Genomic DNA, 15,203 nt, shown 5'->3' with positions numbered 1-15,203 from the left:
GTAACATTTCTGGCAACAAATATCACAACTTTAAGACCTATTTATGGAGTAAATGCACCAAAAGAAATATTCACTTTTGATAAAGGGTTTAGTTTAATAGAAAAGGGTATAGAAGTAGAAGAGTTAACACACATGCTTAACTAAACTAGTTGTGTTAAGCCGACACCTTCAATTGCTTTTCAATGGCTTTTGTGTTGGGATATCGCAATAAGTTAAGAAATTTGAGTTAAGAGTTTGAGTGTTAACTTACTACATCTGAAGGTTAAAGATGTAAAGATTTGCATTGAAACTGCAGCAAAATATTGGCAATACCTTATGGCACAAAGTAAGCCAACCATCGTGTAAAGTTAGATAATACATCTGTTTTGTAATGCATTGGCTGGAAGTGTATTACTGAGTGTAATACACTTACAGTCTGCTTCCTGTGAGATTCAGGGGGATGGATCTCATAGGCTGACAGGAAAAGCAGCACAATGGACACCCTGGACACGTGAGGATACCGCACATGCCATGGTCAGTGCTGACCGCGGCAGTGCAAGGGTTAATGTGCCAGCATCAATGTTTTCACCGATGCTGGTGTATATAGCAGGGGTCTGGCTATCAATGACTGACGGACCCCTGCAGCTCCTGCTCCTGCTCGATCAGTGCACCGCAGCTGTACGGAGCTGGGATTTCAGACACAGTTCCCAGCGCTGTACATATAGGGCGCTGGTATCCTAGGGGTTAAGTCATGCTAAAGAGTTTACCAATTCATAGGGGTATTCCCATCTCAGACATTGATGACAAGGAAATTCCATCCATGTCAGCTATGTATTGGTTCCACCTCTGAGACTCGCTCCTATTTCCAGAAAAGGCCCTCTGTAGTGAAGGAGAGAGTACTACTATTTACAGATATGGGAGTTCTAAAAATAGCTGAGTCAGTGCTCTTCTTTTTTTTGGCAATCTCATAGCAGTGAATGGAGAGGTTGCCATGCAAGTGCAGTGCATTCTCCATTCACAGCTATGGGACTTCCGAAAATTTCTCAGAACTCCTATATCAGTAAATGGAAAGCATACCACACATGTGTGTACTCTCCTTCACTTCGGGGGCCCTATTGGAAACTCCTAGCAATATGCCATCAATGTCTGAGATGGGCCAACCCCTTTAAAGCATTTAATTGGAGATACAGATCCACTGTGTTCGTGGGTCACACGTTAGGAAAAATGTGTAGGACATTTTTTCAAACTGGTACACTGGACTTATGAATCTGCTATATTCATGATTTTAGCACGGTTCTCATCAATCCCCTTCTTCAACCATTGCTACAACCATTGTATGTGTGTATATAAAGGTGGCTGTCTCTAAGGACACACAGGACTAAGGACACAAGTAGGTAGAAGCAACACTGGATTTTTCAAATTATTTCCTATGGTGCTATCAACCAAATATAGGAGCAATTCTTGAATGTAGAAGTTAAACTTCCAGAGAGGCATATGTCCTCTTTATATCTAAATCTAAACAAAGAAATTTGGCCATAAATATTGTACTGTGACAGGCATGAGTGTCCTGATTTGACAAGGAATCATCATTTCTGAGATCAAGACAATCGACAATGTTCTGCATGCCCCCTAGTCACCACTGAAGAACTTTCCTTATAACCCATGCTAGTCTATATTTGTTCTTAGTCACTTAATAAAAGTAAAGGAAAACAAATCTCTTTGTGTTCATAACTCGGGACTTTGCTATATCCTACATTGCTTTGCCAAATTTGTATTTCTATTCTGTACTGGCATACTATACAATTTGATAGCAGAATAGAACATCTGTTTGCATGAAAATTTCTGTTCCTAAGCTGTAATTATCTTGAGTGATGAATTTGTCATTGTGAATATACAGTAGGTACCCCCTGAGACTCTTTCAATAATTTTTCCTGCTGTCAGTCAAATGCCTGGTTTATTTAGATGTCCCGCAACAACCACACAGTGATTGGCAAGGAAGGTTGAGATTTGTAGATTCTTTCTGGCATATAGTGCATTCTGGCATCAGTCATTTATGCAATGCTGATGATCGCCTGGAGTCGAAACGTCAAACCAAATATAAGAATATAAGAAACATGAGGAGTATAGAACATACGAATCTAAATCCCATTGTACCCAACAGCACTATATATACAGTCAGGTCCATAAATATTGAGACATCAACACAATTCTAACATTTTTGGCTCTATACACCACCACAATTGATTTGAAATAAAACAAACAAGATGTGCTTTAACTGCAGACTGTCAGATTTAATTTGAGGGTATTTACATCCAAATCAGGTAAACGGTGTAGGAATTACAATAGTTTGCATATGTGCCTCCCACTTGTTAAGGGACCAAAAGTAATGGGACAACTCAGCCATGTTCCATGGCCAGGTGTGTGTTATTCCCTCATTATCCCAATTACAATGAGCAGATAAAAGGTCCAGAGTTAATTTCAAGTGTGCCATTTGCATTAGGAATCTGTTGCTGTCAACTCTCAAGATGAGATCCAAAGAGCTGTCACCATCAGTGAAGCAAGCCATCATTAGGTTGGAAAAAAAAAAAAAAAAACATCATAGAGATAGCAAAAACATTAGGCGTGGCCAAAACAACTGTTTGGAACATTCTTAAAAAGAAAGAACGCACCAGTGAGCTCAGCAACACCAAAAGACCCGGAAGACCATGGAAAACAACTGTGGTGGATGACCGAAGAATTATTTCCCTGGTGAAGAAAACACCCTTCGCAACAGTTGGCCAGATCAAGAACACTCTCCAGGAGGTAGGTGTATGTGTGTCAAACGGAAAATGCAAATGTGATCGCACACTACATCCAGCACTCTGCCCTCCATGCTGGATGAGACATTGGTTTATATTTTGGCCAAAGCATAGTAAGCCACTCACCGCGTCAAGGTTGTCTCATGAGTGGTCCCTAACTCTTGTTCCTACCTGTTCATGGGCCATGACAGCCACATAAAATCCAGGGAATGCAGGTCAGCATGCAAGCCAAGTACACTTTGCTTGTAACCCCGTCCGGTGCCATTACAGCTTTCATCGGATCCAGGGATGCAAGTACCAACATGCATGCTGAACCCACCATATACTTCTCCTGGAGCCAGATGGCTAATGGTAGGTTCTATACAAGCAGACTCAGTTTTATACTGACTTTAAAACCAGCCTCAAGGACAGATTAACTGGTCAGGTGTGCAATGACTCCAAGGAGATCGCCACGCCTCCAATATATACTACAAAGAAAAAAATAAGGGGTTGGGTCAGCACAACCTGCCTGCAGGTGCACATCACTATGGCGAAATACATATACAAACGGAAAATGCAAATGTGATCGCACCCTGGATCCGATGAAAGCTGTAATGGCACCGGACGGGGTTACAAGCAAAGTGTACTTGGCTTGCATGCTGACCTGCATTCCCTGGATTTTATGTGGCTGTCATGGCCCATGAACAGGTAGGAACAAGAGTTAGGGACCACTCATGAGACAACCTTGACGCGGTGAGTGGCTTACTATGCTTTGGCCAAAATATAAACCAATGTCTCATCCAGCATGGAGGGCAGAGTGCTGGATGTAGTGTGCGATCACATTTGCATTTTCCGTTTGTATATGTATTTCGCCATAGTGATGTGCACCTGCAGGCAGGTTGTGCTGACCCAACCCCTTATTTTTTTCTTTGTAGTATATATTGGAGGCGTGGCGATCTCCTTGGAGTCATTGCACACCTGACCAGTTAATCTGTCCTTGAGGCTGGTTTTTAAGTCAGTATAAAACTGAGTCTGCTTGTATAGAACCTACCATTAGCCATCTGGCTCCAGGAGAAGTATATGGTGGGTTCAGCATGCATGTTGGTACTTGCATCCCTGGATCCGATGAAAGCTGTAATGGCACCGGATGGGGTTACAAGCAAAGTGTACTTGGCTTGCATGCTGACCTGCATTCCCTGGATTTTATGTGGCTGTCATGGCCCATGAACAGGTAGGAACAAGAGTTAGGGACCACTCATGAGACAACCTTGACGCGGTGAGTGGCTTACTATGCTTTGGCCAAAATATAAACCAATGTCTCATCCAGCATGGAGGGCAGAGTGCTGGATGTAGTGTGCGATCACATTTGCATTTTCCGTTTGTATATGTATTTCGCCATAGTGATGTGCACCTGCAGGCAGGTTGTGCTGACCCAACCCCTTATTTTTTTCTTTGTAGTATATATTGGAGGCGTGGCGATCTCCTTGGAGTCATTGCACACCTGACCAGTTAATCTGTCCTTGAGGCTGGTTTTAAAGTCAGTATAAAACTGAGTCTGCTTGTATAGAACCTACCATTAGCCATCTGGCTCCAGGAGAAGTATATGGTGGGTTCAGCATGCATGTTGGTACTTGCATCCCTGGATCCGATGAAAGCTGTAATGGCACCGGACGGGGTTACAAGCAAAGTGTACTTGGCTTGCATGCTGACCTGCATTCCCTGGATTTTATGTGGCTGTCATGGCCCATGAACAGGTAGGAACAAGAGTTAGGGACCACTCATGAGACAACCTTGACGCGGTGAGTGGCTTACTATGCTTTGGCCAAAATATAAACCAATGTCTCATCCAGCATGGAGGGCAGAGTGCTGGATGTAGTGTGCGATCACATTTGCATTTTCCGTTTGTATATGTATTTCGCCATAGTGATGTGCACCTGCAGGCAGGTTGTGCTGACCCAACCCCTTATTTTTTTCTTTGTAGTATATATTGGAGGCGTGGCGATCTCCTTGGAGTCATTGCACACCTGACCAGTTAATCTGTCCTTGAGGCTGGTTTTAAAGTCAGTATAAAACTGAGTCTGCTTGTATAGAACCTACCATTAGCCATCTGGCTCCAGGAGAAGTATATGGTGGGTTCAACATGCATGTTGGTACTTGCATCCCTGGATCCGATGAAAGCTGTAATGGCACCGGACGGGGTTACAAGCAAAGTGTACTTGGCTTGCATGCTGACCTGCATTCCCTGGATTTTATGTGGCTGTCATGGCCCATGAACAGGTAGGAACAAGAGTTAGGGACCACTCATGAGACAACCTTGACGCGGTGAGTGGCTTACTATGCTTTGGCCAAAATATAAACCAATGTCTCATCCAGCATGGAGGGCAGAGTGCTGGATGTAGTGTGCGATCACATTTGCATTTTCCGTTTGTATATGTATTTCGCCATAGTGATGTGCACCTACAGGCAGGTTGTGCTGACCCAACCCCTTATTTTTTTCTTTGTAGTATATATTGGAGGCGTGGCGATCTCCTTGGAGTCATTGCACACCTGACCAGTTAATCTGTCCTTGAGGCTGGTTTTAAAGTCAGTATAAAACTGAGTCTGCTTGTATAGAACCTACCATTAGCCATCTGGCTCCAGGAGAAGTATATGGTGGGTTCAGCATGCATGTTGGTACTTGCATCCCTGGATCCGATGAAAGCTGTAATGGCACCGGACGGGGTTACAAGCATAGTGTACTTGGCTTGCATGCTGACCTGCATTCCCTGGATTTTATGTGGCTGTCATGGCCCATGAACAGGTAGGAACAAGAGTTAGGGACCACTCATGAGACAACCTTGACGCGGTGAGTGGCTTACTATGCTTTGGCCAAAATATAAACCAATGTCTCATCCAGCATGGAGGGCAGAGTGCTGGATGTAGTGTGCGATCACATTTGCATTTTCCGTTTGTATATGTATTTCGCCATAGTGATGTGCACCTGCAGGCAGGTTGTGCTGACCCAACCCCTTATTTTTTTCTTTGTAGTATATATTGGAGGCGTGGCGATCTCCTTGGAGTCATTGCACACCTGACCAGTTAATCTGTCCTTGAGGCTGGTTTTTAAGTCAGTATAAAACTGAGTCTGCTTGTATAGAACCTACCATTAGCCATCTGGCTCCAGGAGAAGTATATGGTGGGTTCAGCATGCATGTTGGTACTTGCATCCCTGGATCCGATGAAAGCTGTAATGGCACCGGATGGGGTTACAAGCAAAGTGTACTTGGCTTGCATGCTGACCTGCATTCCCTGGATTTTATGTGGCTGTCATGGCCCATGAACAGGTAGGAACAAGAGTTAGGGACCACTCATGAGACAACCTTGACGCGGTGAGTGGCTTACTATGCTTTGGCCAAAATATAAACCAATGTCTCATCCAGCATGGAAGGCAGAGTGCTGGATGTAGTGTGCGATCACATTTGCATTTTCCGTTTGTATATGTATTTCGCCATAGTGATGTGCACCTGCAGGCAGGTTGTGCTGACCCAACCCCTTATTTTTTTCTTTGTAGTATATATTGGAGGCGTGGCGATCTCCTTGGAGTCATTGCACACCTGACCAGTTAATCTGTCCTTGAGGCTGGTTTTAAAGTCAGTATAAAACTGAGTCTGCTTGTATAGAACCTACCATTAGCCATCTGGCTCCAGGAGAAGTATATGGTGGGTTCAGCATGCATGTTGGTACTTGCATCCCTGGATCCGATGAAAGCTGTAATGGCACCGGACGGGGTTACAAGCAAAGTGTACTTGGCTTGCATGCTGACCTGCATTCCCTGGATTTTATGTGGCTGTCATGGCCCATGAACAGGTAGGAACAAGAGTTAGGGACCACTCATGAGACAACCTTGACGCGGTGAGTGGCTTACTATGCTTTGGCCAAAATATAAACCAATGTCTCATCCAGCATGGAGGGCAGAGTGCTGGATGTAGTGTGCGATCACATTTGCATTTTCCGTTTGTATATGTATTTCGCCATAGTGATGTGCACCTGCAGGCAGGTTGTGCTGACCCAACCCCTTATTTTTTTCTTTGTAGTATATATTGGAGGCGTGGCGATCTCCTTGGAGTCATTGCACACCTGACCAGTTAATCTGTCCTTGAGGCTGGTTTTAAAGTCAGTATAAAACTGAGTCTGCTTGTATAGAACCTACCATTAGCCATCTGGCTCCAGGAGAAGTATATGGTGGGTTCAGCATGCATGTTGGTACTTGCATCCCTGGATCCGATGAAAGCTGTAATGGCACCGGACGGGGTTACAAGCATAGTGTACTTGGCTTGCATGCTGACCTGCATTCCCTGGATTTTATGTGGCTGTCATGGCCCATGAACAGGTAGGAACAAGAGTTGGGGACCACTCATGAGACAACCTTGACGCGGTGAGTGGCTTACTATGCTTTGGCCAAAATATAAACCAATGTCTCATCCAGCATGGAGGGCAGAGTGCTGGATGTAGTGTGCGATCACATTTGCATTTTCCGTTTGTATATGTATTTCGCCATAGTGATGTGCACCTGCAGGCAGGTTGTGCTGACCCAACCCCTTATTTTTTTCTTTGTAGTATATATTGGAGGCGTGGCGATCTCCTTGGAGTCATTGCACACCTGACCAGTTAATCTGTCCTTGAGGCTGGTTTTAAAGTCAGTATAAAACTGAGTCTGCTTGTATAGAACCTACCATTAGCCATCTGGCTCCAGGAGAAGTATATGGTGGGTTCAGCATGCATGTTGGTACTTGCATCCCTGGATCCGATGAAAGCTGTAATGGCACCGGACGGGGTTACAAGCAAAGTGTACTTGGCTTGCATGCTGACCTGCATTCCCTGGATTTTATGTGGCTGTCATGGCCCATGAACAGGTAGGAACAAGAGTTAGGGACCACTCATGAGACAACCTTGACGCGGTGAGTGGCTTACTATGCTTTGGCCAAAATATAAACCAATGTCTCATCCAGCATGGAGGGCAGAGTGCTGGATGTAGTGTGCGATCACATTTGCATTTTCCGTTTGTATATGTATTTCGCCATAGTGATGTGCACCTGCAGGCAGGTTGTGCTGACCCAACCCCTTATTTTTTTCTTTGTAGTATATATTGGAGGCGTGGCGATCTCCTTGGAGTCATTGCACACCTGACCAGTTAATCTGTCCTTGAGGCTGGTTTTAAAGTCAGTATAAAACTGAGTCTGCTTGTATAGAACCTACCATTAGCCATCTGGCTCCAGGAGAAGTATATGGTGGGTTCAACATGCATGTTGGTACTTGCATCCCTGGATCCGATGAAAGCTGTAATGGCACCGGACGGGGTTACAAGCAAAGTGTACTTGGCTTGCATGCTGACCTGCATTCCCTGGATTTTATGTGGCTGTCATGGCCCATGAACAGGTAGGAACAAGAGTTAGGGACCACTCATGAGACAACCTTGACGCGGTGAGTGGCTTACTATGCTTTGGCCAAAATATAAACCAATGTCTCATCCAGCATGGAGGGCAGAGTGCTGGATGTAGTGTGCGATCACATTTGCATTTTCCGTTTGTATATGTATTTCGCCATAGTGATGTGCACCTGCAGGCAGGTTGTGCTGACCCAACCCCTTATTTTTTTCTTTGTAGTATATATTGGAGGCGTGGCGATCTCCTTGGAGTCATTGCACACCTGACCAGTTAATCTGTCCTTGAGGCTGGTTTTAAAGTCAGTATAAAACTGAGTCTGCTTGTATAGAACCTACCATTAGCCATCTGGCTCCAGGAGAAGTATATGGTGGGTTCAGCATGCATGTTGGTACTTGCATCCCTGGATCCGATGAAAGCTGTAATGGCACCGGACGGGGTTACAAGCATAGTGTACTTGGCTTGCATGCTGACCTGCATTCCCTGGATTTTATGTGGCTGTCATGGCCCATGAACAGGTAGGAACAAGAGTTAGGGACCACTCATGAGACAACCTTGACGCGGTGAGTGGCTTACTATGCTTTGGCCAAAATATAAACCAATGTCTCATCCAGCATGGAGGGCAGAGTGCTGGATGTAGTGTGCGATCACATTTGCATTTTCCGTTTGTATATGTATTTCGCCATAGTGATGTGCACCTGCAGGCAGGTTGTGCTGACCCAACCCCTTATTTTTTTCTTTGTAGTATATATTGGAGGCGTGGCGATCTCCTTGGAGTCATTGCACACCTGACCAGTTAATCTGTCCTTGAGGCTGGTTTTAAAGTCAGTATAAAACTGAGTCTGCTTGTATAGAACCTACCATTAGCCATCTGGCTCCAGGAGAAGTATATGGTGGGTTCAGCATGCATGTTGGTACTTGCATCCCTGGATCCGATGAAAGCTGTAATGGCACCGGACGGGGTTACAAGCAAAGTGTACTTGGCTTGCATGCTGACCTGCATTCCCTGGATTTTATGTGGCTGTCATGGCCCATGAACAGGTAGGAACAAGAGTTAGGGACCACTCATGAGACAACCTTGACGCGGTGAGTGGCTTACTATGCTTTGGCCAAAATATAAACCAATGTCTCATCCAGCATGGAGGGCAGAGTGCTGGATGTAGTGTGCGATCACATTTGCATTTTCCGTTTGTATATGTATTTCGCCATAGTGATGTGCACCTGCAGGCAGGTTGTGCTGACCCAACCCCTTATTTTTTTCTTTGTAGTATGTGTGTCAAAGTCAACAATCAAGGGAAGACTTCACCAGTGAATGCAGAGGGTTCACCACAAGATGTAACCTATTGGTGAGCCTCAAAAACAGGAAGGCCAGATTAGAGTTTGCCAAACAACATCTAAAAAAGCCTTCACAGTTCTGGAACAACATCCTATTGACAGATGAGACCAAGATCAACTTGTACCAGAGTGATGGGAAGAGAAGAGTATGGAGAAGGAAAAGAACTGCTCATGATCCTAAGCATACCACCTCATCAGTGAAGCATGGTGGTGGTAGGGTCATGGCGTGGGCATGTATGGCTGCCAATGGAACTGGTTCTCTTGTATTTATTGATGAGGTGACTGCTGACAAAAGCAGCAGGATGAATTCTGAAGTGTTTCGGGCAATATTATCTGCTCATATTCAGCCAAATGCTTCAGAACTCATTGGACGGCGCTTCACAGTGCAGATGGACAATGACCCAAAGCATACTGCAAAAGCAACCAAAGAGTTTTTTAAGGGAAAGAAGTGGAATGTTATGCAATGGCCAAGTCAATCACCTGACCTGAATCTGATTGAGCATGCATTTCACTTGCTGAAGACAAAACTGAAGGGAAAATGCCCCAAGAACAAGCAGCAACTGAAGACAGTTGCAGTAGAGGCCTGGCAGAGCATCACCAGTGATGAAACCCAGCATCTGGTGATGTCTATGCATTCCAGACTTCAGGCTGTAATTGACTGCAAAGGATTTGCAACCAAGTATTATAAAGTGAAAATTTTATTTATGATTATTATTATGTCCCATTACTTTTGGTCCCTTAACAAGTGGGAGGCATATATGCAAACTGTTGTAATTCCTACACCGTTCACCTGATTTGGATGTAAATACCCTCAAATTAAAGCTTATATTCTGCAGTTAAAGCACATCTTGTTTGTTTCATTTCAAATCCATTGTGGTGGTGTATAGAGCCAAAAATGTTAGAATTGTGTTGATGTCCCAATATTTATGGACCTGACTGTATATATATATATATATATATATATATATGAAACTTTTTTTTTTTGCATCAATGGCAACTTTGGAGTCTAAGGGCCCTTGCACATGACCGTAAGCCCTCTAAGACATATGGTCCATGAGTGAGCCATATGTCCCAGAGCAGTATTGATCGTGTGCAAGGCCATGGTCATGTGCAAGGGCCCTAATACTGATAACAGAGAGAAAAGGAAATTCTTTGGGGGGAATTTACTATTCCCTGAATTTTAAAAAATTTTGCTTTAAAAAGTCACAAAAGAGGGCTCTGTGAGCTTTGGAGCCTAACTGCACGCACATTTTTGCAACTTTCTGTTTTGAAAAGTGGGTTGGAAAGGGCATGCTGTTGGTTATGTTAATTTGTTTCACTAGTTTCATTATAAATGCAACTTTTTTAAAAGTAAAAAAAACCTTAAACTATCAAACTCACTATAATAGGAAGAGGAGGAAGTGGCTTAAGTAAACATTCAGTAGCATTTCTAGACAAAAATATGAGGTTTAAAAATGCATGAACTTTAACACTTATGTGGCATTTTATATTTACCACAAAGTACTGGGTGCCAATGCAGAATTAAGAAAAACTGTCTTCAAATAAATCCTCATGATAAATTTCCTCATTGTGCTGGACAAACATCACTTCTTCTGTGCATGAAAAAAACTAAACTGAACTGAACTTCATCAGTTGGAGATTTGTTTCTTACATATGTTAGGGCAATGTTGGGGCAATTTCTAGCTTGAATTCTTGTATAATCTTTCCAATTTCAGAAATTATTGTTGCCAGTACATCCTTTCCCTTAATAATCATAGCCTAATGCATGACCAATCAATTGTAGGAAGTTCCATGTTTCTCTCTTCCATTTTTTTTATTGATGAGATTTGCTTTACTTATTGTACTTTTCGAGTGGATTACATGAGTTACAAATATAGCATAAAAGTCCACATTCTCACCTTTCATATGAACAAGTAATATTTCATCTGTTGCATTATGGTTTTTAGTTGATTGGGCTGTCCCATTTGGACAGTGTACCATAAAAGTCCAATAGGTCTGGATACAACCTCTGGTACACGCTCCTATCTCAAATATGGGAACCTATTACATGATGCAATGTAGAGTAAACATGACATGTGCATCTCTCTTAATTCACTGCTATGGAACTTCCAAAAATTGTAAACACGCTCAGCTATATTCGGAAGTCCCATAGCAGTAAATGGAGAGAGCCATGGTTTCTTAAGGTAGAAGTAGGTCCCAGAGTTGGAACTTAATTCTCCCAGACCGTTACAGTTTATATGAACAGTAGTGATGAGTGGTAGGAACAATATTCGAATTCATGATATTTCGCAAATATTTTACAGAATATTCATCATATATCCGCAAATTCGAGATTATATTCTTGATTGCGAAAATCGGCAATATATTATTCGCTTAATGTGCACAAAATACCTGCGTGGGTCACTTATGCTGCATTTTTCAAGCTGGTATAAGTTTCCTGAGACTGGAGAAAATGGTTGGCACGGCAGAACCTTAGAATAGCTTTATATTCAGATAGAGTGCTCCAACATATTTGCGCTTGCAAATTTTCGGCAATTAATGATGTACATATTTTTTCACAATGCGTGCAACTATGTCTGTAGCATGTATGTATCGACATCAGAACCTATTACATTGCCTAACACCCTGCAATGGAACCTATCAGCTACACTATAGATCAATCTAACCTACACTTACTACCTCCCCCGAACTATCTAAATTATATATATAAGTTAACTGTCTAATGTAATAACACAAAGCACAGAGCACAACAATGACACTGCTGTCTCTTTCATAACTGCAATAAACTTTATATAATAGCTGCTGGGGAGGTTCTTATATAGTAAGGGATAGGCAACTTTTCTATTGGTTGCTAGGGATGTTGCTAAGCTGTGACAAAGCCTTCTCATTGGCCCACAAACTAGAAGAAGGGAGGGATGATCACCTGATGTGTACTGTGTTAAAAAAATAAAAAAATATTTGTCATTACGAATATATAGCACTATATTCTAAATATTCTCAAATTCTCAAAGTGCCGATATTCGCGATAAAAATTAGCTTTTCGAATATTCGCGCTCAACACTAATGAACAGGGAGTCTCCCCATGGGACAACCCTTGCTCAAATTCCTTATAAGTGCATATAAGTGCATATGGACATTATTGAGTAGAGTCTCCAGCTTGGGTCATCCTTCTATGTTCAATAATGGAGAACTACTCCAATGAGCAGACTTAGCCATTGTAGAGGAAATATCAGCCTACATGCTGCTTTCCTTGTCAGAAATCACTGGTCGCTGGGTGTTAGGGAAGCTGGACCCATGTTGGTCACCTTCTATTTAAAAACACACAAATATAACTTCTTTACAAATTGAATCTTTAATTCTGTTATAAAATTCTGTCTCAAAGTAAGCCAACCAAAGATTAGAGTTAGATAAAAGTGCCTAGCAATGCACCCAATCTATTATCCAGCCTGACCCCTATAATAAATTTGGTATATGTCTAGACAGCCTGTCTGGCAGATCATCGCTGACAAGCGTTCATTAGCGATGATATACCTGTGTAATACTACCATCGATTACCAGATGAATGAGCAAATGCTCGTTCCTCGGGCAATCGCAACTTTTAAGCAGGTTGAAAATCATTGTTCGCCAGTGGCAGAGTCTGCTGCCAACAAATAATGATTAAGTATGGGGATAAGCGATGGCATTAGCATCACTCCTCCCCATACCCTGTAATAGCAGTGGTCTTCTCCGGTGACAAGCAGGCGAATCGTTCCTTCCTGACAATCGTCTGACTGATCGCCTGGTGCAGCCCTAAAATATTATTATTTAAAGGATTAATAAATCTGCCGCAGTGTTTTCTTTTTGATTGCCACAAGCAGAAAAAGATTGTAACTCTGTTGAATTTTTTGACCTACAACATAATATAAATTAAGGCTAATTTGATCCAAATGTATTTCTTTATCAAAGTGAAAGATAAAGTAGATGAAGTAGGCAATACAAATTAGAAACAAACTGAAGACATAAACCAGCAGAACTCTACTGACGTCTTACTGCGCTTTTGATAATTAAACAGAGATTTGAATAGAAAATGCCGAACATATAAGGTTTAGAAATATTTATTATCATTAGTAAAAATGCACCGACATTCGATGGCAACATACAGTGTGTACAATTCAGTTCTTCATGTGCTGAATAGCAATGTTGATGTACGAGTATTCAACACGATTTTCATAAATTAAATCCAAATGACTTAAATTACAGTTCTTTATCTGTGTTATGAGAATATAAAATGCCATCTGAGAATCCAAGTGCCAGTCCTCATACTTCATTTCTGCCAAATAATTCCATTTGAAATACCCAAAACACAGCACAAATGTTTAGTTCAAAACAGGAGGAGGCTACATTTATTTCTTTAAATAATAGTGTTTTTTCCTATTCCCCTTCTGATTGGATCCTCAGGCACAGTTATACCACTCACACTTTACATGGATGAGGTTCTGACAAACTAAAAATCCTATATGAACATCTGGTCCACCTTTCCATTTTTTTTTGTTTTCTTTTTTAAAAGAAGAAAACTCAAAACAGTTAGGGGTCATTTATCAAACTGGTGTAAAGTAGAGTTGCCCATAGCAACCAGTCAGATTCCACCTTTCATTTTGGACAGCTTCTTTGGAAAATGAAAGGAGAAATCTGATTGGTTGTTATGGGTAACTAAGCCAGTGCTACTTTATGCCAGTTTGAGAAATGACCCCCCCCCCCCCCCCCCATTATCAAAAGTTGTATACTTAAAGGCTATGTACACCTTTGGGGACAATTTATTTTTATTATTGCATTGTACTCCTTTTGTGCTAAAAATCTTTTTTCAATTGGTCTTAATTAAAAAATATGGAGCCTTTTTTATGTACAGAGCTGACATGCTGTACCAGCAGCCTCTTGATTTTTTTCTCTTTTCTATCAGTTGGGGAGCCGATGGGCTCCTTATATCTGCTCTCTGACATTCTAAACACTCATTCATTACAGCTCAATCCTTATCTTACTGATAAGAACGTGGCTTAAATAAGTGTTTATGACCTCAGTAGTTTAGAGATAAGGTTTATTAAATGACTGCCACAAAGTGAAAGTACCAATCACACAGCTAGAAAAACAGTTAACCTTTTGTGACAGAAAGACTCAATATTTGTAATAACGGACAATTGAAAAAAATATTTTTAGCCAAAAATGACAAAATGCAATCATGAACAAAAATTGCCTCTGAAGGTGTACATAGTTATTACTATTTTAAAATAGATATCCCAAAATAACAAAGGTGATGGTAAATGATGTCACATATATTTGATATGCTTCAATTGATGAGGGAAAATTATCAGGTGGAAAATAGGGAATTCTTACCCTAGAAAACCCTATCCTACTCCTAAGCCCAGGGATGGACCCTGATGGTGGGGACTCCCTGTCCTCGTGCCTGGGCTATCAGGCCCTGAATTTCCCTAGCGGGTTATATACCCTAACTTCCCCCAAAATATCCCATAAGAGGATCCTGGTGCCCAGGGTGGGTATTAATACCCCCACGTGGGTCCCAGTATCCAACATGGGTATTACTACCCCAACGTGGTTCCCCCGTAAACAGGTTCATCAGGGGGACAATACAGTGGGTGAGTCACTACTCAAACTGCATTTATAAAACCACAAAGATATCAATAGATAGAAGAGGATAATC

The 15,203-nt window shown here is 42.1% G+C and overlaps 1 long non-coding RNA gene across 1 annotated transcript; it reads right to left on the bottom strand.

The window, feature by feature from the left end:
* Positions 1 to 407: 407 nt before the first annotated feature.
* Positions 408 to 14,402, bottom strand: LOC120996558. The gene is made up of 3 exons (XR_005777802.1): positions 14,275 to 14,402; positions 14,014 to 14,015; positions 408 to 418 (listed from the first exon to the last, which is right to left on the bottom strand). It is a non-coding gene; the product is annotated as an uncharacterized LOC120996558 (long non-coding RNA).
* Between the last annotated feature and the right edge of the window lie 801 nt (positions 14,403 to 15,203).

This window comes from Bufo bufo, chromosome 3 (assembly GCF_905171765.1).
Source record: "Bufo bufo chromosome 3, aBufBuf1.1, whole genome shotgun sequence".
Classification (NCBI taxonomy): Eukaryota; Metazoa; Chordata; class Amphibia; order Anura; family Bufonidae; genus Bufo; species Bufo bufo.
This window is presented reverse-complemented; position numbering and strand designations above follow the sequence as displayed.